Consider the following 27,296-nt stretch of genomic DNA (forward strand, 5'->3'; position numbering starts at 1 on the left):
TTTTCAATAAACTTTGAAATTATTTCAATTTATTGAATTTCTCCTATGATTCCAAAGCTACCCCAAAACTTTTAACTGTTTCCTAAATTTTATCTTTATGTATGGAAAGCCTTAACCCCAAATGCAATGTTTAGGAAATAGGCAGAAGCATAAGAAAATTCTGAGCTGTTGAGAAATTCTAATTAAAGTGGGAGCCATTGTAAGCAAAAGAATGCATTTGTGCTTCATTAAACATACTTAAGGGTAATACATATTTTGTGAGGCTCTCACAGGTTTAATGTAGGACTCTGCTCACAGTAACGACTTCAATGAAAATATCTATCTGGTCGATAGATCCATTTATTGCATGCATTCAAAATGGAATCTGTAAGCTTTGTTGGGGGAAAAAAAACTGTCTTTCATTTCTGATAGTACAGCAGAATTCAATACAACTAAGAAAGGGGGAACAGGATTTTACGTATATGTATCCTCATTAGAGTATTTTAATAAATGACAAGCAGCTCTGTATCAGCACAAACATACTGAGGGCACTGAATGCTTTCAACAGCTGTCACTAAAGAAAGACCTAATTCGGTCCCCAGAAACACTCTAGCTGGTGATGAGTGATATAGAAAAAAAAAAAACAGCTTGACTTTTGGAGCCAGAACGAGTTTACAGAACTGTTATGTCTTCTAAATGGATTCACTGAACATAGAAATAATTGAGATGTCATGAAAAGCCCAGCCTCAATTTATAATAGACCATGGCAACACATAATAAAAATAAATAATTCAGTAATTCCTTTTTTGGTATTACATAACAACAACAACAAAAAGTCTTTAAGACATTAAAAAACAAATCCCACTGCAATCAGCTGAACACTGTATGAAGAAATAAGAAATTCTGGCATCTCTCCATTCTCAAGACATAAAACAGTTTTGTTTGCTCAGAAGAAAAATAGACGTAAGATACTCTGCTTGCCTTCTTTACAGAGCTGTTCCAAGCAAAAAATATTGTTCTTATGTTCTCAGTGAAGGATGTATTCCTAGATTTGCCAAAATGTAGATGTAGGTAGAATAGAATAGTAGAATAGAATAAAAGTATTTGTTGCAGCAGGTTGTTTGGAATAATCCCAGCTAAGGAGGGTGAGAGCACATCTATTTTTTCACCCACTCAAATTCATTGAAGAAAGCAGTGCTCAGACACAGTACTACAGTACCACATTTAGTCCAAACAGTAGACTATGACAAGTCTCATGACATAATTCTGACCTCCAGCCTTTTCAGCGTCTAATTTGTAAATAGTTTTGCTATTTCATATTTATTAGCAGAATAAATGCACTCATTATTGCATGCTTGGTGGGGTATTTTTTTAAGGAAACTAAAAACAGGTAATGATGGGAACTACTCATACAGAAAGTGGAAGCATTCTATAGAACACTCATGTATTTCCTTTTGGCTTTCAGCTACATCCACGTAGAATATTTCAATGAATAATACATCTATAGCCTTCATATAGACATACAGACCAAAATTTATCATAGATCTCAATCTTTTTTTTTTTTTTTTTGTAGTAGTAGTGTTAACAAGTTCCAGTAATATTATGAACTTTCATTCTTCTATATGTTAGAGATTTGTATCCAGAGATGGCAATCACATCCATACTTCAAAAAGCTGAGGTGCTTAGCTGATACTTTTTGATGAGCCGTTGGTGGCCTTCTGAACTTCCTATCTGGCACTTGTGTTGAAAAGACTGGTTCTTTGCACAGTACTGTCGGAAGAAGTCTTGTTTTTTGTGACTTACTGGACACTGAGCAGTTAGAAGAGCAAAAAAATGGCAACAGTTGTGAACCTAAGTAAATGAGAGAGAAGAGTGTTGTTGGTAGCAGGTTGAAGGGAGGTTCCTGGTAAACAAAGGTAAGAAGTTATGCTTCATCACATTGGACTAGTGTCAGGAGCATGACATGAAAGAGGAGATTAAGAGGGTACCGCAGAGAGCACTGAGTGGAGCAGTTGTAGATGATTCTAGGGAGGAAAATAAGCATTCTGTATGAACCTTGCACTGGGAGAATAAGTGTGTGCTTTAGTAATGTGTGTTATTTCAAATGATTTCAAGCTTGTGTTTCACTGGCAAAAATAATAATAATTCATAACTCATGAGAGCAGCACAAATGAGAACTAAATACCTATACAGCTGCAAGAATGTTTATTGTTTCTTCTTTCTAAAAAAATGTCAGTAAAATAATATGTTAAGATAACATAATTGGGAAGGAATCAGTAGGGCTTAAATGCAATCAGATTTATATAGGAGGAATGTGGAAGCTGTTATAAACACATGAAAGCATCACCCAGGAGCACAGACTGGGGAGGAATACATGCATGGAAAGAATAAGAAAGTGAGAATTTATCTTTCTTTCACAGATGATAACATCACCACAGCCATTACTAATATAATATGTAATCATGAATGTCTATAAATTTGCTATAACTATATGATAGGTATTTGTTCTATTTTTATAATTAATTTCTGATATTGTCTTGATGCAGTGGGAAAAAATTTCTAAGAATAAACTCTCAAGATTCGTACTTGTAAATATTAACTGTAAAGCCTAATAATAAGTTCATGCACTGAAGTTATTCATTAGTTCACTGCTGATCATGTGAAGAGAAGAAGACAAAGGGAGTATCTTACTATTACTTCACATGAAATTTTATTTTGGCATTAGAGATTTTAGTGCTTTGTAATTGCTTTCTGGAAAAATATTGTCTTATTTTTTCCCACCTATTTCCTAAATTTAATAATGAACTTGCAAAATCCCTCATTTTCAGATTTTTCTTACATTCTTCCTTGAAGAAATGCTTCCTTGACTCTTCCCCTAGATATTTAATTCTGATCAAAAATTTCTAAGCTGGTTTTGCCAAACTAAGAGAGCTTTACCTCTGTTTCACCAGAATTTAGGAAGAAGAGTTAAAATGTGAGATCAGTCAGTGACTTAAGACTCATAAGTGATGGCTTATTATTTTGAAAAGAAAATAAATTTATTCTGTCAAGTTTAAATTATTTTTCAAGAGATTGTTTGTTTGTTTGTTTTTAAGAATGATAAGGTTTCTAAGGAAACTGTAATATAGGAGCTTTAAATTTTGGGGGTACAACCCAATTCTGTTAACAATATGTGTTGAATCACAAGGAATTACTGACTCCCAGGAAACAATAATGGAAAATACGGGTGCATTAATCAGTCTATTTTGTCTTTCTTTTGCCAAGGTAAAAAAAGAAAAAAAAAAGGAAAAAAAAGAAATTAAAAAAAAGAAAAAAAGAAAAAGAAGAAAAAAAGCAAGCATGCCAGCAAGCATCGTACTTTCTCTGATATTAAAATCTATGGGAATTTGATGAGATAAAAGAAATGTTAAATGAACATTCTTCCTCTAAACAGACATGTCTAGAAAGGCAATTTTAGTAGTACAGCAGTGTAGCATTTTGTTTTTTCTGCAATAAAGCCATCAGATCAATAAAAAATTATGTAGCAGATTATTATTACACTGTGCTCACCATAGCTCTAATCGTAAATAATACAGCAGTTATCCTGGTTATATTAATTATAATTAGAATGCAGATAATGCAGACGGTCTTTTATTACTAGAGCCAAATCAATTTTCCAGTGTTATTCAATGCAAGGTCACACAAAGTTGTTGAAGCTCTTAGACTTCTTATGAAATGACCTGCATATGTAAGAGAGGGTTTGGCTCAGCTGTGTAAGACACATTGACTGGGAAGTGCATTGAAATAATTACAGCCATGAACTCTTGCATATAATGGCAGAATTTCATTTTATAAAGTAAGCATAGCTGTAATCCAGGCTCCTTTATGGTGGGGAGCCTCATAAATCTTTCAGAGAACACCAAGTCTTTCTCTTATTTGTAAAGCAGAAATCAAAATGAATTAGTTTCATTAGTTATTCTTTCCATCTGTACTGTTGTGTTAAATATATGGAATGTGTTCATGTTGTGTATCAATATGAAAAAAAAAATTAAAAGGAGAAAATATTTAACAGAGATTTTGCTTCACTATTTCAGCAGAGGCAGTTTTAAAGTTCACTAGTTTAGGCTCCAGGGCTCTCCTGGATCACTTAAAGCTTTTATCATCTTTAGGATTGTGCTGGCTTAATGTATTTGTCTTCTATCTATATGGCTTCAGTTTAACTCAGACTCACAGAAGAGCTGATATGTTTAAAATGTGCCTGTCTGTCCTGGAGCTGATGAGCAGATTAGTAGGACACTGCCCGATAATCATCACTGAGGTGCATTGGTTTCATATGCGTAGATGACACATGGCAGAGAGAGGGAAAGGTCTTGAAGAGTGAATTTTAGTTTTGTGTGTTTCCTCTTTAACTATGTATACAGATGGGCCGTAGATATGCTATACATCGTGTTCTTGCATTGCAGAATTCACTTTTCTTCTTTTTGTTCTATCTGTCATGTGCAGAAGAGCTTCCACAGAAACAAAGCAAACAGCAGTCAGCAGAGTGGAGGCTGCCAGTAGGATCTGGTTAGTAAGAGGAGCAGTGCTAGGAGCAATTTAAAGAATAGAGGTTTTGTTGCTGTTAGATAGCCTGCTTACCCCCTTTTTTTTTTTGTTTTGTTTTTGTTTTTGTTTTTGTTTTGCTTTGTTACTCAACAGAACAGATGCTGTGGAAAAAAATGGAATAGCCCTACACAGAGAAATGTGCATTTGTTTGACGATAGAACTGATACCTATATCTTTAATATTCCTCTATGAACTGTGCTCTCAGGTGTATTTGCAAGCAAATTTGTTTCTAAATCAGTAAGAGTTTGGCATGTTTCTGAGCACAGCTGCCCAGGAAAGCTCATATATTGCGTATTTGGTCTCATATCTGGCCTCTGAGTTATACCTGAAGTCTGTAGCATGATGGCATTTTAAAAGGAGTCTCTGACCACTTTTTGATTTTTAGCTTGTCATAAATCCTATTATTGGCAGTACCTGAGCTTGAGGAATCAATTCATTTGAATCAAAATGCTTCCTTCTGACAATAACCAAGGAAAGAGACAAAGCTATTTGGCAGGCAAATGAATCTTAAGTACGCACACTGGAAATGTTTAGACTTTGTTCTAGATAAATGTAGCATGTATTTTGATAATATATCACAGCGTTCAGCTTATATAAGGTGAATAGGTTTTATTTGAGAAAGAAATGTGGGAGAAATGGAGAAGAGGGCGTTGGGGAACCTCGATTTAAAGGGCTCTGAGGCTTTACTCAAATATTGGTGATTTGTACCTTCAAACAAACTTACTCCAAAGGTAAATTGAAAGTAAAAAGAAATGAATGCTCTTCAGAGATATTTTCATGGTATATATAATTTTACACCTGTGATACTGCTCATGGATATATCAGTTCTGCGTGAGTTGATTTAATATTATCAAGAGATAAGTCGATCTGCCTGAGCCCCACGTGCCTCTTTATTTTGGTGGCAGTAATTTAATCAGGGTTTCCCATAAGCCTCCATTCTCTACAAATACATTGCTGTGTTGGTTTGGTTTTGTGCTGTAATTATAATAATGAAATTACTTGTGGGTTCAGGGCATCACTTCCGAAGTTTGAGGTGAAAGATAAAACAAGGAAACAGTGGTGCAAAATCAATTTTAGTTTACTGCCTTCATTGAAGTTACTGATCCATTTTTCCCACTAAAAGAGCCCAGAATACTTTACCTCCTCTTCTTCTAAGTTGCTTGTTTTTATATAAAGGAAGAAGACTTACACTTTGGAAAAGTTCATGTTAAAACCAAGCAGTACAAAGGTACATTATATGATCTCATGGTGTACAACTTTTTCTTTGCTTTGCTTAAAAAATTCTGGAGCTCGTGGTATGTATTCTTGTGAAGGTTTTTTTTAAGGCACTCTATCTCAGAGGTAGCATGGGTATCAGGGGAGGCAGGGATTGCTATGGTAAGTACCCCTGCTTCAAATAATAGGATTTGGGAATTATTTTCAGTCCAAAACATAAGGGAAAAAAATGTCTAAAAGTGACCTTGTCGTCTGAATTAACTTCCATGAGATTCCACTTTAAAACGATATGCCCAGTATTATCATTTTACTGCCAAAAACTGGGAACACTTCCAAATTTTGACTTACAAATTATTGTACTTCCAACTGAAAAAAAAAAAAAAAAAAAAAAAAGAAGGAAGCTTTTTGAAGTACTTCTTTTTGTTGAATACTGTAATAGATGGCTCTGTAAAATCCTGCGTAAATGGCCAAGACCGCAAGTTCGAGCTGCCCCCAAGGCAGTCTTATCTTACACACAGGCTTTTAGAAGATTTTTGTTTTGTTCTTGAATGTGTGTAGTTTATGTGTTTCATCAGCAGATGCCGAGCTTTCTGCCTGACTCCACACCCCCATGTCAATACCACTCAGGTTCAGGAGGGGAGTTAGCCGCAGGATTTGCGCTGCGCTGAAGAAGAAAGATTATCTGTGGTGTGGGGCGGGGGGGCTGCCATTGTGCACGTCTCTGAAGTAAAGACTGCAGGAAACAACGGAGAGGGCATAACTTTTCAATATACAATGGCATTCCTAAGTTAATACAGCACGCTGGAATTGAGCGAAATGCTTTATTAGCCAGTGAACGTTTTTCTTTACATCTTGTAAATAAACTGTTGTCCTTCTTCACGTGCACTCAGCAGCAGCAGGGCGGGTTTGAGATCAACGGCACAGACCGCTGCTCTGAGTGCACTTGATTGTGTCTCCAGCAAATAGAAGTAGAAAATATCCTTCCTGCTGGACAGACCCTTGTGCAGGGATTACCCGCAGCGATGTGGTGCGTCCTCCTACACTCAGGTGGCCTCGCATGCCTCTGATCTGTGCTGGCTTTCACTGCCACTGTTTCGGGAACGGCCTTTCTTCCTCCTGATCACAACATGAAGCGAAAAGTACCATCTGGACACTGCATGCTAAGAAGTCAAAGATCTGTAGGCTGTATTATGCCCAAAAGGACATTTTCTTGTCAGCTGAGCTGCTATGTACTTTAGCCTGTCACTGATAACTAACAAAATTACAGTATGGTAATTTTAATTGGAAGCGCTCCATCCTTATCCCCCAGGTTCTCCTCTGTCCCTGTGGCGGTCTCCGTCAGCAGCGGTGCCGTGTGGCCACAGCCCCGCAGGACGGCGAGCGGCTGTGCCCCGCCGCGGCCTCATCCCACCACACGGCCTCTGCCTGCTGGTGCTGCGGAGCCGGCCGGCCGCGCTGTGTGCCGGCTTAGCGCAGCGTGTCCCCTCTGTAATGCCTTAATTCTGCTACTTTTCACTCACCTGGGGTCCCACAGACCGACAGGACAATTAAGGCTGTAGAAAGAAACAGGCAGTCCCCCCGACTCTGCTGGGTGTTGGAAAGCTGATGATACAAGCCGGGAAAGGAAGCGCTGCAGGGCTGGACAGAGAAGGTGAACCATCCCCTATCTGAAGGCCACTACTGAGAATTTTTAGGACATTTCGGACATTGTCCTTCTTGAGGAGGCAGAGAAGCAGCAAGATTCTTTCTGGTGAAATACGAACAGCATCAGTGGCTGCTGGTGTGCCGGGGTGGGGGGTGGAGGGGGGCTGCTTTTAGAGGACAAAATCAAGGTAAGGACAGGAGAGTGGGGAGAGGAGAGGGAGACAGGCACATGTGATCTGAAGGACTGCACTTCCTTTTAAATATATACATAAAGATTGATGTTGTTTTGCTTATATTTATTTGTCTGTATGTTATCTGAGTGGTACACAGTGTGGGGAATGTTACTGTTTTTTCCTTTTATCTGAATGACTCAGAAAAGTAAAAAATGCAGCTTGTAATCTTGGCTTGTGGCCTGGCAGAGTAGAAAGCGGTAGGAGCCAAACTCCTGGTCACCTGCACCTCCTCGGGAGGACTTCGGATATACATTCTGAACTGGGAATAAATTCTGTTTTGTGAACTCCCCAAAATAGAATGAATCTGCATATGGACTTAGATATACAAACAGTACTGAAGTACACATTCTCTTTGGAGAGAATGTGAATATCTGCAGTGTTAGTGCCAGACTATAAACACAACATTCATATTTTCCAGTTACAATTATGTAGAGGTGAACCCACAGTGTCATTGTCCATTTTCACAGCATCTTGTCTCAAAAGTGCTACGGTCCAACACCCAAAGTTAGTTGCTATAGGATCAGCTGGATTTTGATTAACCTTTTAATGAAAAGATACATATATGTATTCTAAAGATAAGCGATTGTCAGTTGTTATCACCTTAAACATTATCTTTAAATATACAAAAAAAAAAAAAAAAGTGAAAAAAGGCATCATTTTCATTTCAGTCTACAAATGGGGCTGGAATTGTCACTGGGAGAACAGAACGGGAGAAGGAGAACAACATGGAATGGGCATAGCCTATAGAATGGATGCAAAAGTTATCCTTAATTTTCACTGTGCTGTGTCAGAGGCCTTCCTTCTGTAGCAGGGGTTAAAAGAAATGCTTTGTCTAAAAATCAGAAAATTTAAAAACAAATAAGGTCACAATTCCTCTGCCCAATACGTAGCTAAGTATGAAAATAAGTTATGAACACAATAAGTTTATGAACATAAATTACTAATCTTGTAAGTGGCTAATTTTATTTTTCAGTTTCAGAGTTTAGCTCGATTAGTTTATTTTTGTTGCTGCACTTGATTATGCTTTTCTAATAGGAAGATGGAGAGTCCAATTCATTGTTCTCATCTAGATCATCATTTGTCTGCTTTGTCAAAATATGTGAGTATAGGTTTACAAAAGCAGCAGAACAGACTAAGTTAAAAGGATTCGGACTGCTCTTTAGCTGGGAAATATGTGTGTAGAGAAGTGTAAAGTGCTGCTTCTTAATACTGGAGAACCTCAGATGCTTTCCCCTGCAGAGAAAACAAGTCACCTGATCTGGAGGGCTGGGCATGGGGATCATATGCAGATCTCTAGTGGGGTAGCTTTTATACAGCTTTGTTTCTTAGCTGCTGCCTCAAGAAGCCCTGTTCAGAGGCAGTGGCACTGAAAAGGTTCATGGGAAGCACTGGTGAAACTGCATACCTTGTCGATGTTGCATCTGTCTGTGCTGCTAGAGTCATATCAAAATAACAGCCTGCACCTAATGGAAAAAAAAAAAAAAAAAAAAGCAACAAAAAACGGACACCAGATGTTGCAGAGATGCTGGGATGGAGCAGCTGCCCCATGCTTGGGTGGCTCTGCCAGCGGGAGCATTCCCTGCTACAGTGCTCAGCGAGGTACCTCGGCCCTTCCCAGCATCACCTCCAGGAAAGAAAGTTTTAGATTCCCAGAGGCCAAATTCTTCCATTTGGGCCAACTCTTCATAACAGCAGCCGAACAATGGCTGTGTGCAGTGGGACGAGCGTCTCCAGCACAGCCTGTCTAATCCCCAGCACACTCCATTGTCGAGTGCTCCCAGCCTGAAAGACGAAAGGTTCTTCCATTCGCTGTCTTGAAGCATCCTCTGCCCCAAAAGAAGGAGACATTTTATCACAAGTGATATTTTTCCGACAACCTTACAAAAGGAATATTTGATTTTTTTTTTTAACAATGCCTTGCTATCTATGTTTATTTTAGCCTAGTCACAGTCCTGTTACAACTTTTTTATCAGACCTTGAAAACTGAGTAGAAAAGTAGATTACTGCCTTTTCCTTCCACTTTTGGAAAGCTGGAATCCAATCTAACTCAAAACATAAAATATACTTTTGTTACCAGAAGATTGCAGCAGAGGTTAGTAGCAATGTACATTTTGTAGTATATTTTCTCTGAAGGGAGAGTTCGCACTACAGCTATTCAAACTATACAGTGTGTGAATTCAGGACAAAAATGAATTTCGTTTCCATTTTTCCATTCATCAGAGTTGAAGACTAAATGCAAAGTTCAGATGCAGATAAAAATTTCTCCAGGTCTGAATCTAGTATTTTGGGCTGCTTTTACAGCTCACAGGAACAAACTCCACATTAATTGAAAAGTCCATGTATCATTAATTGTGGGAAGTATAAATGAGGAGATATTTTCTTGGGATGTGAAAGTCTTAATTCTATGATAGTAGTAAGAGTAATTGTAATAATACAGTAAATTTATGATAACCTTATTTAATTAGTCTGGCTAACTTGGCTTTTGTGACTTACAGGCTGAGTCAGAAAAATGTGAAGCCAGTTTTTTGTTGTTGTTTCTGCTGTTCATTCATTGCTCAGGTGTTGCAGTGAGGACAGCACCAGGTAAAAAACTGAACTGCTTAATGCAGACAGCATGATTAAGCAGAGAGCATTTAATGTGTGGTAGGCATTGGTCTCAGCACACCAGCAACAGCTAAATGTGTAGAAATATCGAAAGAGGAAAGGAGGGTTTGAAGGTAGATCTGTGGATGCTGATGGAGGGCGTATCTAAACTCTGAGTGGCACTGCAGAGAGCACAGAGTTTTTGGAAAGCATAAGCAGTGTGAGTTGAAAGCTCATCTTTTGTACTGGGGAAGGGTGAAGCAGACCTCCTAGTAATGAGTGAAGGAGGACGGGAATATTCCAGGGGACAAATATTTTGCTACATGCAGTAGAAATGGGTAATTAGATTGGATGCAAAGGCAGGCATCACATGGCCAAAGCAATGGAAAATTATCTTGATAACAGCATTATGTACAGATAGGAGTGCAGTAGGTTTTTGCAAGTAACTAAACACTATTTTTTTAGCTGTGTGGATGGATTGGAAAGTGTGTGCTTTTGAAAGGCTAAATGAGAAGGGTGGAAGTAGTTTTAAGTAGGATCTGTAAGAAGGTTAAGAGCTGTTTTGTCCACGCTACACTTGAACTAGCAGCTTGGCATCAGAGAGGCAAGGCTAGCTGGAGTTTGGCACAAAGCAGAAAGGCGTATCTGTTATTTAATTAGACTAAGATCCCTGTATCCCAGTACAATCTTAACTGAGGCAGAAGAGAAAAACAGAGAGGATTTTCATGAGACCTCGTGCTCTACAGACACCACTGAGGAGTCTAAGAGCAGATAGACTAAAGGGAAGAAATGAGAAGTACCTGCAAACTTTTTAGAGAAGGAAAGTGCATTCTAGAAGTAGCTATAGAGAGAAAATGATAAAAGAGAAAACTGTAAATCATAGGACAATATAGTATATTTTGTGAGCATGGGTTAAATAACGGTCTTGATTACTCCTCTGAGGCAAAGTACTTGTTGTTTTGCAAAGCATTACTCATTTTGCAGCGCTGATCCTGTCTTCCTCTACCACTGCAAGCAAAACAAAGTCCGTAAAGATGCAGTTTTAAATTTCATCCATACAAAGGGTACGTGAGTGTGTTTCAGCATGCTACATGTGTGACATTTAAGCCTGCAAAATTTTCAGGGAAAAGAAAATGTGTTATTTGTATTTGCACAGTTATTTGCACCACACACAGAGGCATCTCGCCATTCTTATGAATTCCCCGCTTTCCCTTTCTTATATATCCATCTCCCTTTCACCATGCTGCTGCAGGAAATTTTTGTTACTTTTGCGTGTGTTGTTTCTATTGGGAGGAGAAGGAAATTGAGTTTTTTGCTCTTGGGAACGTCAAGTAAACAACAATAATAAAATTCTTGCTGGGAAGACATAGGTATGGAGTTTCTCCTTTGTAACAGGAAGTGAAAATTTAAAAGATCTACAGAGAATGCTGAGACTTTCTGTGCTTTCTTTCAAAGGCAATGCTGGTGTCCTCTTTCCAAAGGAGAAAAATCAATTGGGAGTGTTAAGAAAAAAAGCGAAGGTGGTGCAAGTGATGATAAATGACTCAAAATCAACATAGTCACAAATAATTTCACAGAGCAGCACTTAAAAAGAAAATGAAGGAATAAGGAATTCTAATGCGGGCAGTCATATTTTTGGAACTGCAATGTTGAACAAATAGTTTCTTTTCTAGAGGAATGAATAGACACAGCTTAACAGGGTCCTATAAGCATTATGAATTTCAAAAATCCTCTACTTCTCTGCTGGAAACCAGTTTGGGGCAAGGAAAGTGAAGTTCTGAAGCCTGTTATATAGTCTGCATCAGTAGAGATCTTGAAGGGAAGAAAGGCTAGATGGAATAACTCCAAGTTTAACGAGAATATTGTTGATTCTGTCCGGAGACAAGTGGATGGAACAGATGATCTCTTCTGCAGCTCTACACTGCCACAATTTGAGGGAGCAGGAGGCTGACGTTTAGAAGATAATGTCAAACACCTAAATGATCGAACAAATACTACTGTATGCACCTCTCAGTGCTTATGATTAGTTGCGAGATCAGAGATGACAGGGTACATGTTGCAAAAAATCACTCCATGCACTGGAATAATAAAATGTATTGGAAAACAGTAACCCATTTGCACCAAATATAATGTTATAAAAATTCTTTCAAAACCAGACGCAAGAAATCAGAATTCAAATGTTACAGAAGCAGTAGTGAAAGAAGTATGTGGGTAGATAAAACAGAGTTTAAATCATCCCCATTTTGGATTTAAAGATGACTGCCTTCTGTTGTTATAGTCTACTTTGATACAGCCCATCAGGTCTAAGAGAAGGTCTGCTAGAATAATGCTAGTCAGCAGGCGACTAGCATTTCTTAAGGGCACTAAAAATTAAGTAACAGAATGTATTTCCTAGATGCATTTGAAAATGGAAAGAACTGATTTAAAAGATCCATAAGATAAAAACAGTCTTTGAAATGATGTAAAGACCAGCTCAAGCCCTCATTATTCTGTTCTTTCTCGTTCAGCACCAAATTAAAATACTATCAGACTAAGAAAGATTTTTTAAAATTATTATTAGTTTCTATCCTTGACCAGAATGTATATCTTAAAAAAAGCCTTAAATCTAGAGTAAGAGACAGCAGCTCTCAGAGTAAACAAATAATCCCTTTGATCAATGTATTGTTTTCAGAGAAACGGCCAAGTCAGTTCAAAAGCACCAATGTGATAAGGCTTTTGTGCATAAGGTGACTTCGTATGCAACAGAACAGGTTAAATGAGACTTTGTGCAGGTTCTTGGTATATTGATCGTTCTGTAGAATTTGGCCAACATAAGTGAACTGAGAACAGTTATAAAATAATTGCTATGGGACATACCAGTATTCATCAACAGCTTTTTCACCCTAGCTGCTCAAATGCATGACACTTCTGTAGAGATAATGAGGAAAAAAGAAGTGGAAAATTTCAAAAGCATAAGATGATCTTCCTCCATGTATTCTAATCTACCACTTTTTTCCTGCTTCCCCTGCTTCCCCTTCTCTGAAAAATATTTTTTGGTTTTACTAATGAGTAAGAGATGTACTGAGCCATGAATTGTCTTTTTCTCTCTTTTAGTTAAAACACTGAAAGATGTGAGTACAATTATTCATGCTGGAGATTGGGAATATCTTTCTAAATGAAGAGCACTTGCCAAAAACCTGTCAAACTATAAGTGATCCAAGTCTCACTCAAGAAATCATCTATTAAATGCAGTGACCTAGTAACCTCATTTTTCCAGAAAGACCATTGGGCAGTTTATGGCAGTTCAGTCCAAGAGATTTATAAAACTTTTAATTTCTTTGGAGGTCAGACAGTAAAATTTCAGACCAAGAAGAAATAGAAAATCACCAGTAATTTAAGCAGCAGGTATTGTTGCCAGATGAGCCTCTGTATATTTTGACAGCCTTGTTAATGTTCAGCTCTTACTATTTGTGATTACATTCAGGAACTGCATAAGATGTGCTTTTACACAGGTTTGTATTTTGTTTGAGTCTTCCAACAACTTCATGCACTCTCCTGGGAAAGGAAATCTCTTTCGGCATTTTGGAGAAGTGAGCCTATACACAGATTATTGGACATTTGCTCAAGATACTTAAGAAAAACTCATTTTAATATAAGCCAAATATTGCAGTAGCTGTTGCCTTACAAATATTCATAATAATAATCATTATCAATCTGCTTTCCATGGCAATAAAGTCCCTAAATTGAGCCAAGGATCTCAATTTGCAGTAATGTTAGACTGGTAGAGGCTTTCCTACCATTTTGAAAAGAGTATGAGAGAGAACAAATTAATCATACAATCACGGATGCTAGGAACGTATTAAAACATCCAGCCAGTCTCTGTGCCATTCGTTTGCGCTTTATTGTACATCCTGCACTACGCTGACAGTCTGGTTTTCAAAAGCTGTAGTCTTAAAAGTGATAGGTTACCATTACTTTCTCTTAAGAGTGTATGAGAATCTCACCGATAAAGAGGATTTCAGAAGTTTAGGAAATGAATGCTGCTGCCACAGTGAGGAACGAATAGTTCCAAATATACATGGGAACGCCGGGCGTTTTTTGAAACGATTTTTCATGTTGTCTCCATCTGAGATGTCTGTGCATGTGTCAGTGTATCTGCGATTGTTTTGAGATGGAATATTTTCTTTAATATAATCACCTCCTCTGTTTTCCTTTTAAGAATTTTAAAATTGCATCTGACCAGAGGATTTAGCATTTATTGTTGGTAATAAAATCAGTGCATTGTCTTGTAAGGGCCAAGTTCAGCTTGTAACAAGATGGAGAACATTCCTTACTTTGCCATACAACGTGTTAGTTACTCAGCTAATTCTGTGTTTAAAGATGGTGCGTTCTCTGGGATCCCACGTGGGAGTGGAAACTGCTCCTTCTGTGAGAAAGCTGCACAGCAGCTGAGATAGCGCTTAGCACTGGAGGCTCTCCAGGGTACAAGCGTGCCATGCGTATTTGCTGGGTATTTTGCTATTAATGACCAACGTTTGTATAGAGTAATAATTGTGAGAATAAAGAAAGTGCTAAAACTCAGATTTGGTTGCTCAAAATGGCATCATTATTGCTGTGCATCAGGAGGGATTTAGAGAAAGCAGTTCTGCAGCGGGCAGAGGAGACTGATGTAGTGCCCCAACCCCAGAGGCAAATTCCATTCCACCCCATCTGCCACCTCAAATGCCAAGTCCTGGAAATGCCACTGTTTCCAAAGGAGCAGACATTAACCATGTGTGTGAATTTTAGCCATTAGTAAAAATTATTCCAAAAAAAAAAAAAAAAAAAAAAGCCTTTGTTTGGTTTTCATGAATTACCAGAGCAAAGAAAAAGGCCAAGGCTGAATATGAATTATATGACTGTGCCACTAACTGATGTGTTTCCTAATTTCTGTCCTGGAATATAATGAATGCCTTTCAATAAGACAGTCGTTTAATTTCATTCACCTCATACAGGCACTTGACAGAGCAAGGTGTAAGGAGGGATTCTGCTCTGGTTTGTTACAGCTCTGGCAGACCCCCCTGTCATTGTGTTCAGTGATGGAGGACTGTATGGAACTTGTACAGTGTGGGATAAAATACAAATTCATAGTGAATGGCTGTAGGCAGCATACGCTGTCCCAGACTCCTGGTGCTGAGGACACACAGAGGCAGCATGGAGCTGGTCTGTGGTGCACACGGCTTCTTCCAAGGGAGCCAAGGAGAAGAAGTGCCTCTTCTCCTCCTCTCTTCTCCCTTCCTCCTCCTCTTCCTTCCCACCAGCACAGGAATTATGTACGTGTTCCTGCTGATGCTCCTCCCTCCAGTAAATGACAGAAGAAATCGAATACCACTGACGGCTGAAACAGGTGCCGGGCATTAGGGAACACGAGCTGTGCCCTTTCTTCACCAGACCTTCCCACTCTGCTTCAGTTCGCTGCTTTAAGGCACTGTCTCCATTTGTCGAGGTGGGCTCAGGGCACAGCAGTGACTCAGAGCAGCTCTTTGAACTGCGTTCCTGCTCTGAGGGACTCCTTTTTGTTTCCTGTTTAATTTCTTTAAGCAGTAAGAAAATGTGCGCTCCTTGCAAGTGGCTCCTGTTGGCAGACGCGGAATGGCCCTTTTTAGTCGGGATTCTGCTCCATATGCGATCATTCCCTTTTTGCCAAACTTCCTCAGATGTGCACCAAATTGCAGAGAGATGAATACCAACTTTGCATAATGTGCACAAGAAAGCCTTGCAGTGCTACTTTCTGTTTAATTTACAGGAAAAAAAAAAAAATTATGAGATACGTAGGACATAAGTAAGGGCAGAATAGAGCCCTTAATCTTAATTATGCATTCTGCAGTATTATAAATGACTAAAGATTACTTCCAATGTTTGGTATAATCTTACAGTGTGCAGATGTGGTTCTCTTTGGTATATGCCATCTTTACTGAACTCACAATTTCCATAATGCTGTCACATTCTGCATGGGAAGCAGATTTGCAGATAGGTAATCCATGTAAGGTATTTTAAAGACAGCTTATTAAAGGATTGAGGCCTGCTGTTAAATTGCATATGCTTTCAATTGCTACGAGGAGCAAACAGTACCAAGAAGTACAATAATTTAGCTGCGGCTGGAGAAAGGCCTATTTAAACTTTTGATGACAGATCCTTTAAACTTTTCCTTCAAGTTCTTTTCTGCTTTGTATCCGTCCCCGTGTAGCACGGCGCTCGCTTTTATTCCGTGTCATTTCCCCAGCAGGTCCAATGTACGGCCGCAAAGAGGCTGAAATACACTCCCGCGCTGATAGGCGCGCTGCGCGCCTCGACGCCGTTCCGCAGCACCCGGCCCGGGGCGCAGCGCGGGGCGCGCTCCCGACGCCGGCAGCGGGACCGCGCCGCGGCTCTGCCCCGCTCTGTGGCGGCTGCACGGGGCCGCGCTGGGGACGTGACCGCTGGCGCTGCCCCGCGCGGGAGCTGCGCGGGCTCCGTCCCTCCACCCGAAACGAGAGGGCTGCGAGCGTACTTTAGACCGAGCCCTTCGACCCGGGGGCTGAGGCGGGGGGGAGTTTGGGTCCGTTTGTTTTCCCGAGATAACGAAACAAATGACCGTACAGTGCTGCGTTGGCGAGGGGCGCGCGGTGCCTGCGTGGTGCGCCCGCCCCGAGCCGTTGGGCCGCGGCTGCAAGGCGTGCGAGCAGCGCTGCGATGCGGCGGGGGAAACGTGCTCCTGCTGCGGGTCCGCGCCGCCGGGGGACTGGGTTGCAGGTTATGGGGGCTGCGGCTGCCTCTGAATTCCGTCCTTCCCATTTGGCATCTTAGTAGTTACAAACTAACGCACCATGGAAAGGAAATAATTGTTAAAAATACGTCCATAGCCTCCCACCACGAGCGCGGGTATTTTTTCTTCTTATATATATATATTCCTTATTTAAAACTAACAGCGTACGGTGGGAGACGCTGTTAAGGTCTGCAAGGGCAGAAGAGTGAAATAGTTTAAAAAAAAAGAATGTCTCTGAGAATTAAAACATTTGTTTTTTTTCCCGTAATGTCGCTGTGTGACCCCGTGCAGCAAAGCAGCAGCAATACTGAATCTATATCTGGCAGAAAAAGAAATGTTTTCCTCCAGAGGACTCTGAACATCTTTCCAAACAAATGTGTTGTGGCTCTGGGCTTTTCTTCTTTGTTTCTTAGCTTCTAATTTTTGGTGCTTTTTTTTTTTTTTTTTTTTTTTTTTTGGTAGTTTTATTTTGAAATATTTATCCTTGTAATAAATCTGTTCCTGTGCGAGTTCTGGAGGTTCACGTATAGATTTTGAATTGCATTTGGTCTTTATTTAAACATGGAGATATGAAGCCTTTTTTGGGTATGTTTTGGTCTGAAATCCGTCTTCCTCAAATAATTTCAGAAGCCCGAAATGCAAAATACAAACTTTGCTTAATGGTGATGTTTTAATCCATGTGTCACTATAAACATCAGTATACTTTAGTTGGAGAAAATTACCACGTTTAGCAAACGGTAATTCAGGGGAGTACCTGAAAATGTCCTTTTTATACCAGCATATGAACTGGAACAGAGTTCCTACAGCACAGCAGTGCTATGGATGGTCCTAAACAGGAACTCTGAATTAACATAATGTCAATATTATCAAACACCGATATTTCACCCTTAGACTACAAATGTCACCTCAAGTCACAAATAATTAAACTGGTTTAAAATTAAGCTGAAAGATGCTTAAATAAAATATTTCTGTTTAAATAATTTCTAATAGGCTGCGTGGAGACCTCACTGCAGTGTTTCTGCTGTCACCGCATTTTAATGTTTCGGGGTTATTTTTTTGTTTATGGGAAAAATTGTGTAAGACAGCAAGAATTTTGGGTCTTCTCTTTTTTATGAAGGTCAAACTAAATTCAGAATTATAACTGAAAAATGAAATGTAAATACCTAGATCTTTGATAACAAAGTAATTAAAATGTATGGTTTTGCCTACTGTGTATAATAAGGGCTTATATTTGATCAACCATAAAAGTTATTTAATCATTTTAACCTTGGAATACTACCCCACGAAAAACTACTTAATGGAAGTTAGCTGAGAAGCATTAGAGTATCACAACATCAAGAAGGCTGAGCGAGAGGGCACTGAAAATTCAAGCACAGCTTATTTCTGCCATAATGCTATAGCAGGTTGCATGGCAACCAGTGGCTGTGGATTTTGAAGTTACTTTATCCTTATTCAATGAGCAAAGACTTAGCCTGTATTTATTTTGGTAATTTCTAGAATTAATCAGGTATTTAAGGCCCACTCTAGCATAAACTTGCTGTGATTTCACGATCGACGAATAAATGTTTACAAGTGTGGCTCAGAGAACATCTGGAAGAACAACGGAGCTCGGCTGCTCCTCGTGGTGTTGCAGGCAGTGAGCGGCAGTGCTGGGATCAGCACTCGTTTTTGTGCAAGTGTTGGACTGGCGAGCGGATCCGTGTGATTTAAGTCAGTGATTTTAGGTGGACCCCGGAGCTTTCACAAAAACGCTCGTATTTCATTTTAATGTTTCCATTAAGGAGAAATTTTAAGAGAATTTTAATATTTCGCAGTTGAGTAAAAGCTGTAATCACGAGCCAAAGTCACAAATACAGTAACATGGTACCCCTGTGTCCATGCATTGCTTTTGCGAATATGTTAACGGAAAAGTCCCAACAAATGTTTTATAGTGTTATTTAATTTTGGTTCCTATCTTTAATGTATGACTGTAACTCTTTCACTGTTCTGTTAATATTTCTAGCATTTGGCCAAATCACTCAACATCCACAGATCTTACTGAAACCCAGGTAAATCAAGAAGGCTCGTAATTATACAGACACACAGTACACAGTGTAACACCTGTAATGAATGAGAGATATGCGTTGGTCAGTCATAGGCACTTCAAATAAAAAGCCATTTTCTTGAGTATATGAAAGATACTCAAGATATTTCCACATCTGAGAAGCGGCATGTATTCGTGTAGTGAAAGGTACTATCATAATGTTTACATAACTAGGGGCAGGATTAGGATGCAAGTATTCTTTGCATGTGTTTCATTTGCTAAGACTTTAACTTTTAGACAAGGTGGACATTGACTGAAAATTATCTTATATGCAGCATGAAAGGTATCAGTAAACAAAGACAGGCTTTCCCAACCCTGACTTGCATAGTGCACCTCACCAGCCCAGTGCTGAACGACATTTGTACATATGTTGATGAACTGTGGGGATTTACTTGACAGCTGTACAATTTTATTTTAAAACGGAGATTGGCTCAAAAGAAGGCAAACATCCAGAGTGTCATCTTTTTTTTGCTCCAGATGAAGAAAGGAAGTGATAGTTACATCATCATGAAATTAGAGATGGGAGATTAGATTTCTTTTTAAAGCAGTAAAATAGTTGGGCATCAAAGTGCTGTTTCCAGAAGCGCTGTTAGATCAAGTCCAGAAAACCCGTGTGTTGGGGGGTGCTCAGCGCACTCCTTTGGTGGAAGGAGGCCTCCAGCCATTGCTGGCTTTGGAAAGCCTTCACTCCAGGGCGGGCCACTAAGACACGAAGTTGTGGAACTGCCTCTGTGTAATGCCTTCCATACAGCAGAAGGGATCTATGGCTCTCTGTTTTCCAGAGAAGCGTTGAAGTTGAGGTCTTGCTGTGCCTTGTGGCACATAGCAAAGTCCCTAAAGTGCATGACTTCTTGACAAAATAAAGTCATCATTCTTTACAGTAAAAGTACAGTGAAGTTATTTAAAAAATGCATAATTTATTTTGTTGAAATCTCTAATAACAAGCTAGTGCTTCTGGGAGCTGTGAATGTTGTTAAAACTATATTTTAGCTTTAGTGATGACAGTTTAAAAGTTATTACAACAAAATACTTTATGTCAACAATAAGCTACTGTAATTTAGGAAAAATGAAACATTTTCCCCATGAGCCGGTTGTGTTTTCTTTGAACACAAGAGGAAATAAGAACTATTAAACATTTCAGGTTTGAACTACTGGTCTTGTTTGAGTAAGTGTTTCATAGTTTCCAGAAATCAGTGAATCTCGGTGACCTCACTCCAGTCACTGATTTTAAATTGGAAAGCCTAAAACTAAACAGAAACATAATCTGCAATTCCATGGCATTTTATATTAATAGTGAATATAGTTGACTGGTACAGAACAAGTAATTCAGACAATGAGGAGTTTCTGGATTTCCTCGCTTCTGCCCTGTCTGAGGCTCATGCTGATTTGTGCCACTATCTCTTCTCCTTCTTTTGGGGAGGTACATTAAATCATATCACTTTGAGCAATCAAACACAATGGAGCTGCTGCCTGTTAGCTGCATTGCTATAGTTTTATGGTACAGATAGATGTGTATGTAACATAGGAAGGCTGCCATGAGTGTTGGTGCAGCAGAAGCACAGACTGTGCATCTTCTCATCCCTTAGGGCTTCAAGCAGGGGATGGCTGCAGTGGGAAGCTAATAAAACTGATGATCAAAGCTGTGTTGTACTTGACCTGCAGCCTTGTTGTAGCTACAGTTCGGGGAAAAAAAAAAAATGGTAGAAATTGTTTTATCAGAGGAGTGGATGGCTGAATTTTAAATAGCGCTTTGAATCAGTCATCACTCCAGCTTTTATTTCTGTCTGTATTTTTAGGCCTGGTGGCTACACGAAAGAACAGAGTTGTGCAAGTTCTGAATTGCCTTTGACATTGGCCTTCCATGTGATGTGGTGATGGGCAATCACGTTATAACACTTAACAGGGCACTTATGCCTCCATTTTTTAAACAGAGGGAATTGAACATTCAGCAGCACTACAAGCCAAAAAATTACTGTTTGAGTAAACTGCAAATGCCTGTGAATGAGGAACAATACATTTGTCAGGGCTAAGACCTACCTCAGTAGCTGAAAAAGGAACAGTGTCAGAAAGGAGCCAAGGCATGGCATTTGTTTCCACCCAAGCCCTGGGCATCCATGAAAACATGAAGGTAACTCTTTCAAAGCCTGCCAGTAAGAGTCTGAGGCACAGACTGTCAAGAGTGGACAATGTCAGGCTCCATTTCTCTTTACATAGAGAATGCAGTTAAACAATTTGCATGTTAGGCAAATAAAACAGTTCTATAGTGCCTGATTTAGTGGTTGGCAAACCTGCCCACAGCAGGTGGGGTGGAACTAGATGATCTTTGAGGTCTCTTCCAACCAAAGCCATTCTATATAACACATGAATAAGATTCATATGTAAAGCCTAGAGCTAAGTGTAGAGCTTAGAGAACTCCTCTCTTTCCTTCCATAGGACAGTAACTGCTTTTTCAGAACAGTCTTCCATGTGTTGTGACACTTAGCATCTCAAATGCATTGGACACAAACCTCTTAGCTATCTTTCTCCCACACTATGCAAGGATGTTTTCAGGACCAGTAGTCCAGTTTTTAAAATGTTACCAATTACTGAGTATTCATTTAGAGTTTTAAAATGCAAAAATTTGGCTAGTTGGGTTGTAGTATGTCAGTAGTGTTAGATCTTGGGAAAGAGAGGGCTCTGGGGAGGCTTCATTGTGGCCTTCCAATACTTGAAGGGAGCATATGAACAGGAGGGGTAACGGCTGTTTGCGAGAGTGGATAGTGATAGGACAAGGGGGAATGCTCTTAAACTGAAACAGGACGTTTAGGTTAGATATTAGGAGGAAGATTTTCACACAGAGGGTGGTGACACACTGGAACAGTTTACCCAAGGAGGTTGTGGATGCCCAATCCCTGGAGGCTTTCAAGGCCAGGCTGGATGTGGCTCTGGGCTAGTCTAGTGGTTGGCGACCCTGCACAGAGCAGGGGGGTTAAAGCTAGATGATAACTGTGGTCCTTTTTGAACCCAAGCCATTCTATGATTCTATGATCATTTATTGTCCCAAGTCTGTACTGCCACTCAAAACCATCCATAGAAACAAAAAATACAATGTTTTTCTTCATTTATATGTCTCTTTTCCACTATATTTGACTAAATTGATGATGTCAGAGAAAACAGGGGATAGTAGTACAACTGTAAACTGTCATTGAGTCCTTTTTTTCTGCCTAATGCTGGGAAAGGTCATGTCCTCAAATAACACGGTTAGCAAACGATGAGCCCTGCAGGACAGGGCCAGGTCTGGAAGGACTGCAGACAACATGTGCTCGTAGCTAGAAAAAGAATCTCACAGATTGAGGACTAACCCCTTGTGCTTCCTGTCCATGAGTTTTCGTACTGACACCTCTGGGATTACAAAGTACTTTTGCAGCCAAATGCTCTGTTGATTTACATTCCTGGAAAATCCACTCACTTAAGGAAGGTTGTGTAATATAAACAGTGCAGTTCATTCTTATTTTCCATGCTCAGTACTGCAATAAGGTGCATCAAGCACCCTTTCGAGTTTGCACTGTTTTGTCTTACACGGCTTTGATCACTCTAATGTCTCTGTATCTTAGCGTTTCTGATGTATCCAACTTCACAGCAACCCTGTGTAATACAGAGTATACCATATGATTTTACAGTTGAAGGACTGAGATCCAGAGAAAATAAGGATGAGAATAGTGAAGGTATTTTAACCCTGTACAGTCAGATATGCTTCTGACAGACCTCTCAAGTGTTCCTAACAGCCCGGCTGTTAGCAATGTCCACAGGTGGGAATCTGCACCTGTGGGGAAATTCAGCAGGTATGGAGGAGTCTGCTATCTGAAAATCTGACCCAACACAATTTGCACAAAATCACACAAAGTAGCAGCAGCACAAAAGGGAATTGACCCGCTTCTCTTAAATATCAGCATATACCATAAGCCTTAGAGCATCTCTCTCTTTTTTCTTTTAATTGCAATTTAGGATATGCAATAAATATATTCTAACATTTTAGAAAGTAATTTTGGCTTGGATGCCTTCCTGCTTAATTTTCAATGTGAACCGTTGTATGCATAGTCTAATACCACTTGGGTATGACTTTTTGTTCATTTCATAACATTCAGCCTTCTCTGAAAACCATGAAGCGATACAAGAGTAAAAGGGAGGTGCTAGAGGGAGGTTAACTTCTTCAAATTATGGAGTAAAATGGCAGTGGTGACATACTGAGACGTATCCCAGTCCCCATGTGCTAATTGGATGGCGCTAAAAAAATATATTAGAAAAGTATGTGAAACTCCAGGTCTTCCAGGCTAAGCACAGTCATAGTCTTAGAGTGATATTAATGACCCTGGGTTGGGTGTGTTTTGTATGTGTTTTTTTTTCTTTTTTCCCCCACTGTGGTGAAAGTGAGATACCCAAAGGGAAGCAGAATTAATTAAAGTTTCTGATGAATATTGGACCACTACTGGCATTTGCCTCAGGATCAACAGGTAGGTTCTTAATTTTATGAAGGAAAACATTATTGAAGGAGGTTGCATTCCTTGTGCAGATCAAGTTGTGCTTTTAAAAAATAAAAGAAGACAGCTGGTGGTCTTGCTTTTAATTATCGAGGCTGTGAGAATTCGAATGACATATTTGCCTCATTTACTTAGAAGATATTCTTGTATTTATTAAATCATTTGAAGAACATCTGTAACATTTTGATAAGATTTTCTTTCTCATCACGAGAAGCAGGCTGCATTTCAATACCAGGAAGTACTAGTATTACAAAGTATTTCCCAGTACATTTACAGGAGAACAGTAATATGTATGTCGGTTGCTCCAAAAGTAATGCCTCCAATTTGTTTCCACAGAAACCACAGCAGATATGAAAAGCACAATAACAGTATTTGATTGAGCAAATTCTTAGCTACATAACACTGTTCTTCAACATGATCACCACCATTTGGTATGCATTCTCACCAGCAATTAAGAGCCTGCATGCTGCTCTCATAAAAATCTGCATGGCCATTCTGAATGTTACTTGTCTGTTCTGTACCACTGCTGAAATGCACCACCCACCACTTCACTGTGTTCACTTCCACTGTTTGGTCTCCAGAAACATTCAGCAAGCATCAGTGAATGTCAATGGGCACCGTTTTTTCCACATGGAGGAATTCAGTGACACAACTTTGCTCCATAAACACTTCCATGTCAGACACCATTTTGTCAGACTGCCCCTTTGATCTATCACATGACAACAACATGTAACGGAATATTGGTGGGACAGTTCAGTCTCTACTGCCATAACACCAACATCTACCTCTGACATAGGCCAAGGTAATAAAATAGGAGGCATTACTTTTGGAGGAACCTTTGAAGAGGTACAATTCACCAGTGTTAAGAAATGAGATACTTATTAAGAATATTGGACATAGGCAGTAGCATGGCATTGGATTAAAGGAGTGGATCTCAGTTATTATTTGGTCTTTCTCTTGATCAGTTCTAGATCATACATTTTTGTAGCATTTTTTTCCCAGGATTTGGGTCACAAAGAAAAAAAAGCCGGTAGTGTGTTCAGAAGAAGCCAAGATCAGTTTATATATGAAGGAAGAAGTGCAGCATTTTTAACACCAGCTGTTAAATGACTTAAAAAAAAAACCTGGCTGCTGTAGTGATGTGATCTTTCTGTACTGTTCATGGGTCAAACACAGATATTTCAAATAAAAATATTTCAACATGCATAGAAACAGTCCATGGTCTTTAGAGCCATCAAAAGTAATTATAAAGTGAAATTCTATCTCACAGAATCTTGAACGCTTTTGTGTGGTGGGCACCATCTTTAGGTGTCTGGAGGACTTGTGTCTCAAGTTAAATTTCTGTGTATGAACTAGGCTGAAAAATCACAGTTCTTGGGAACCAGGTGTGACATCCAGACAGAGTCACAGAGAGGAGTATCAGAAGGAGCAGAGGGAAAATTTTAGCAAGTGTATTTCTTCTGAATGGTTATAAACTATGTGTATGTATCCTTGTGAGTTTACTTTTCGTTTGTATTATCATTTTTTTAAATAACATATTTACTGTGAAGGAACTAATACAGTGTGATTTTTTCATCTCTTCATTATTATTTTTCACATTATTTGATAATTAATCCACCAGTTAAAAATTATTGATTCAGCCAGAAGAAACCCAATCACCTACAAATTAAATACAACATATAAAACATACATCTGTAAAGGTTGCATAAGAAAGTCATCTTCTAAATCTTTGTGGTCAGAACATTCATGCTAGACAGAAGACAATGCTTGATAGTTTATTTCTGCAGAGCAGTAGAACATTTCAAGAGCTACTTACATCTGCGGGTAATGCAGTCAATACTCATGTGAGTATTTCATCTCCATTCCATTTCTCTGCCTTCTAAGTCAGCCATGTCAGACCTGCATTATTATTGCTGGAATTTCTTCATTTGTCCAACTCTCAGTTTTCTTTGTATATCATCCCCTTCCCAAGGACAGTGCTGATTTCCATCTTTTCCTTGTAATGTATTTATCTGTGCTCCTTCATTGTCCATAGGCACTACCTGTGAATCAAGAACCCACAGTGCTCCAGATACGCTAAATGCTGCTTGGTCTTTCACAGTCACCTTTCTCAGGTTTTCTACATTTCCTGACAGTTTTCCAGTTTAAATTTCTTTATTTCTTCATTTATTCTCATATCTCCTCCCCTCTACTCTGTCTCATTTTTCTATCAAAAACAGTTTCACATTCCACAGTACTAAAAAAAAAAAATATTTGCTTTCATAAATCTTCAGAAATATTTCCATGTGCTACAGAAGCTGTTGCTTCTTCCTTAGAGCACTCTGTAAATCTTCCCTGTCCTCCCAGCCCGTACTTTTGCCCTCGTTTTCTTCTATTCATCCATTCTGCCTTCAGTCCATTTAAGTTTTTCACCCTTTCCCTTTGCATCGTCTTCATTGTTATTCCTTTCTCTTGCAAAAATTTACTATCAACATACACCAACATTTTACTTCTCTCTTAAAATCAGATTCTAAAAGAAATTATTTCCAAACACATTTTAATAGGAATACTTCGTGACTTCTGTTTTGGATTGCTGGGTGCTACAACCTTCAGACTGAAAATTTCTACCAGAGGATTTCTTTTCTCTTCCATTTTGATGTAGCATTCGGAATGTTACAAATAGGTAATTACAGTACTTTGTAGCAATTCAATAAACAGTATGTCAGTGGAAAATAGCAGTCATTTCTGGGGAACCCTGTTCCACTCCCCTTTTTCAAAACTTCTTCCATTCCACCAGCATATCCCGTGGGTGTGAAGGACCCTGTGAATGTGCATAGCAACTGCAACAGGTTTCTATGGCTCTGAATATTTAGTTGAAAATACAATAGTTTATTGATTCTGTTTTGTGTATGTTGCTGTTTACTCGGATGGGTGTCCAAGGCTAATAATTGTATACTGTCTGTACTGTATACAGTACTGTCTGTCATTCAAATCCTCTATACTTACTAATTTAAAATCCACTTTGCTTGTTTGGCTGTCTATGTTTTCCTTAAATATGTATTATTTTAAAAACATGTAGGTAGTGGAGTTATTCCATTTTTCCATCATAGATAGTTCTGTATATATAAATACATATATACATGTCTTTTTTCACACACAAAAAAGAAGAGTGATTGGATGCTGAATCAGTCTGTTTGTATTTGAAACAGATCTGTACCAATTCCTCTCACTGTTCTGATGCAGTTCTGTTAGTAGAAAAATACACAAATAAACAAACTCCTCTACACAAAGATCTTGATGCTTATAATATTAGTGATATACTTTTCCTTGAGATACCATCTACCTCATTTCCTTCCTTTTGTCATAGATTTTATATTCACAAAAGCTGTTTACTTGAAGCCCTGTGCACTTGCAAGGATTGCTGCTGACAATAAAGGCTTTGCTAACCCCAACAGTCTCTTTACATCATTGTTGAAGGTGGATTGCTGCTGTGTTCATGAGGTCTTAACCGTCTTTCAGTTCTCTTCTCTACATTATTTTAATCAAGTTCCTTTATGTTGCTGCATTCTAGCACGTACAGTGTATGAAAGCCCTAAAGGGAACTGCAAGCAGAAACACCTTGTTCTTCTTAGAACTCCAAACTTTTTTTACTGGCTACAGAATAAATGCTGCCTGAATGAGTAATGATTAGAAAGCTTTTGGAACTGTATTACCAT

The 27,296-nt window shown here is 39.1% G+C and overlaps 1 protein-coding gene and 1 long non-coding RNA gene across 4 annotated transcripts in view; one reads left to right on the forward strand and one right to left on the reverse strand.

Moving 5' to 3' along the window:
* Nucleotides 1–27,296, forward strand: part of ZFPM2 (zinc finger protein, FOG family member 2) — a 309,751-nt gene that overhangs the window by 219,458 nt on the left and 62,997 nt on the right. The window lies entirely within an intron of this gene.
* On the reverse strand, nucleotides 6,586–11,409 carry LOC121109534. The gene is made up of 2 exons (XR_005855778.1): nucleotides 7,299–11,409; nucleotides 6,586–6,894 (listed from the first exon to the last, which is right to left on the reverse strand). It is a non-coding gene; the product is annotated as an uncharacterized LOC121109534 (long non-coding RNA).

This window comes from Gallus gallus, chromosome 2 (assembly GCF_016699485.2).
Source record: "Gallus gallus isolate bGalGal1 chromosome 2, bGalGal1.mat.broiler.GRCg7b, whole genome shotgun sequence".
Taxonomy (NCBI): domain Eukaryota; kingdom Metazoa; phylum Chordata; class Aves; order Galliformes; family Phasianidae; genus Gallus; species Gallus gallus.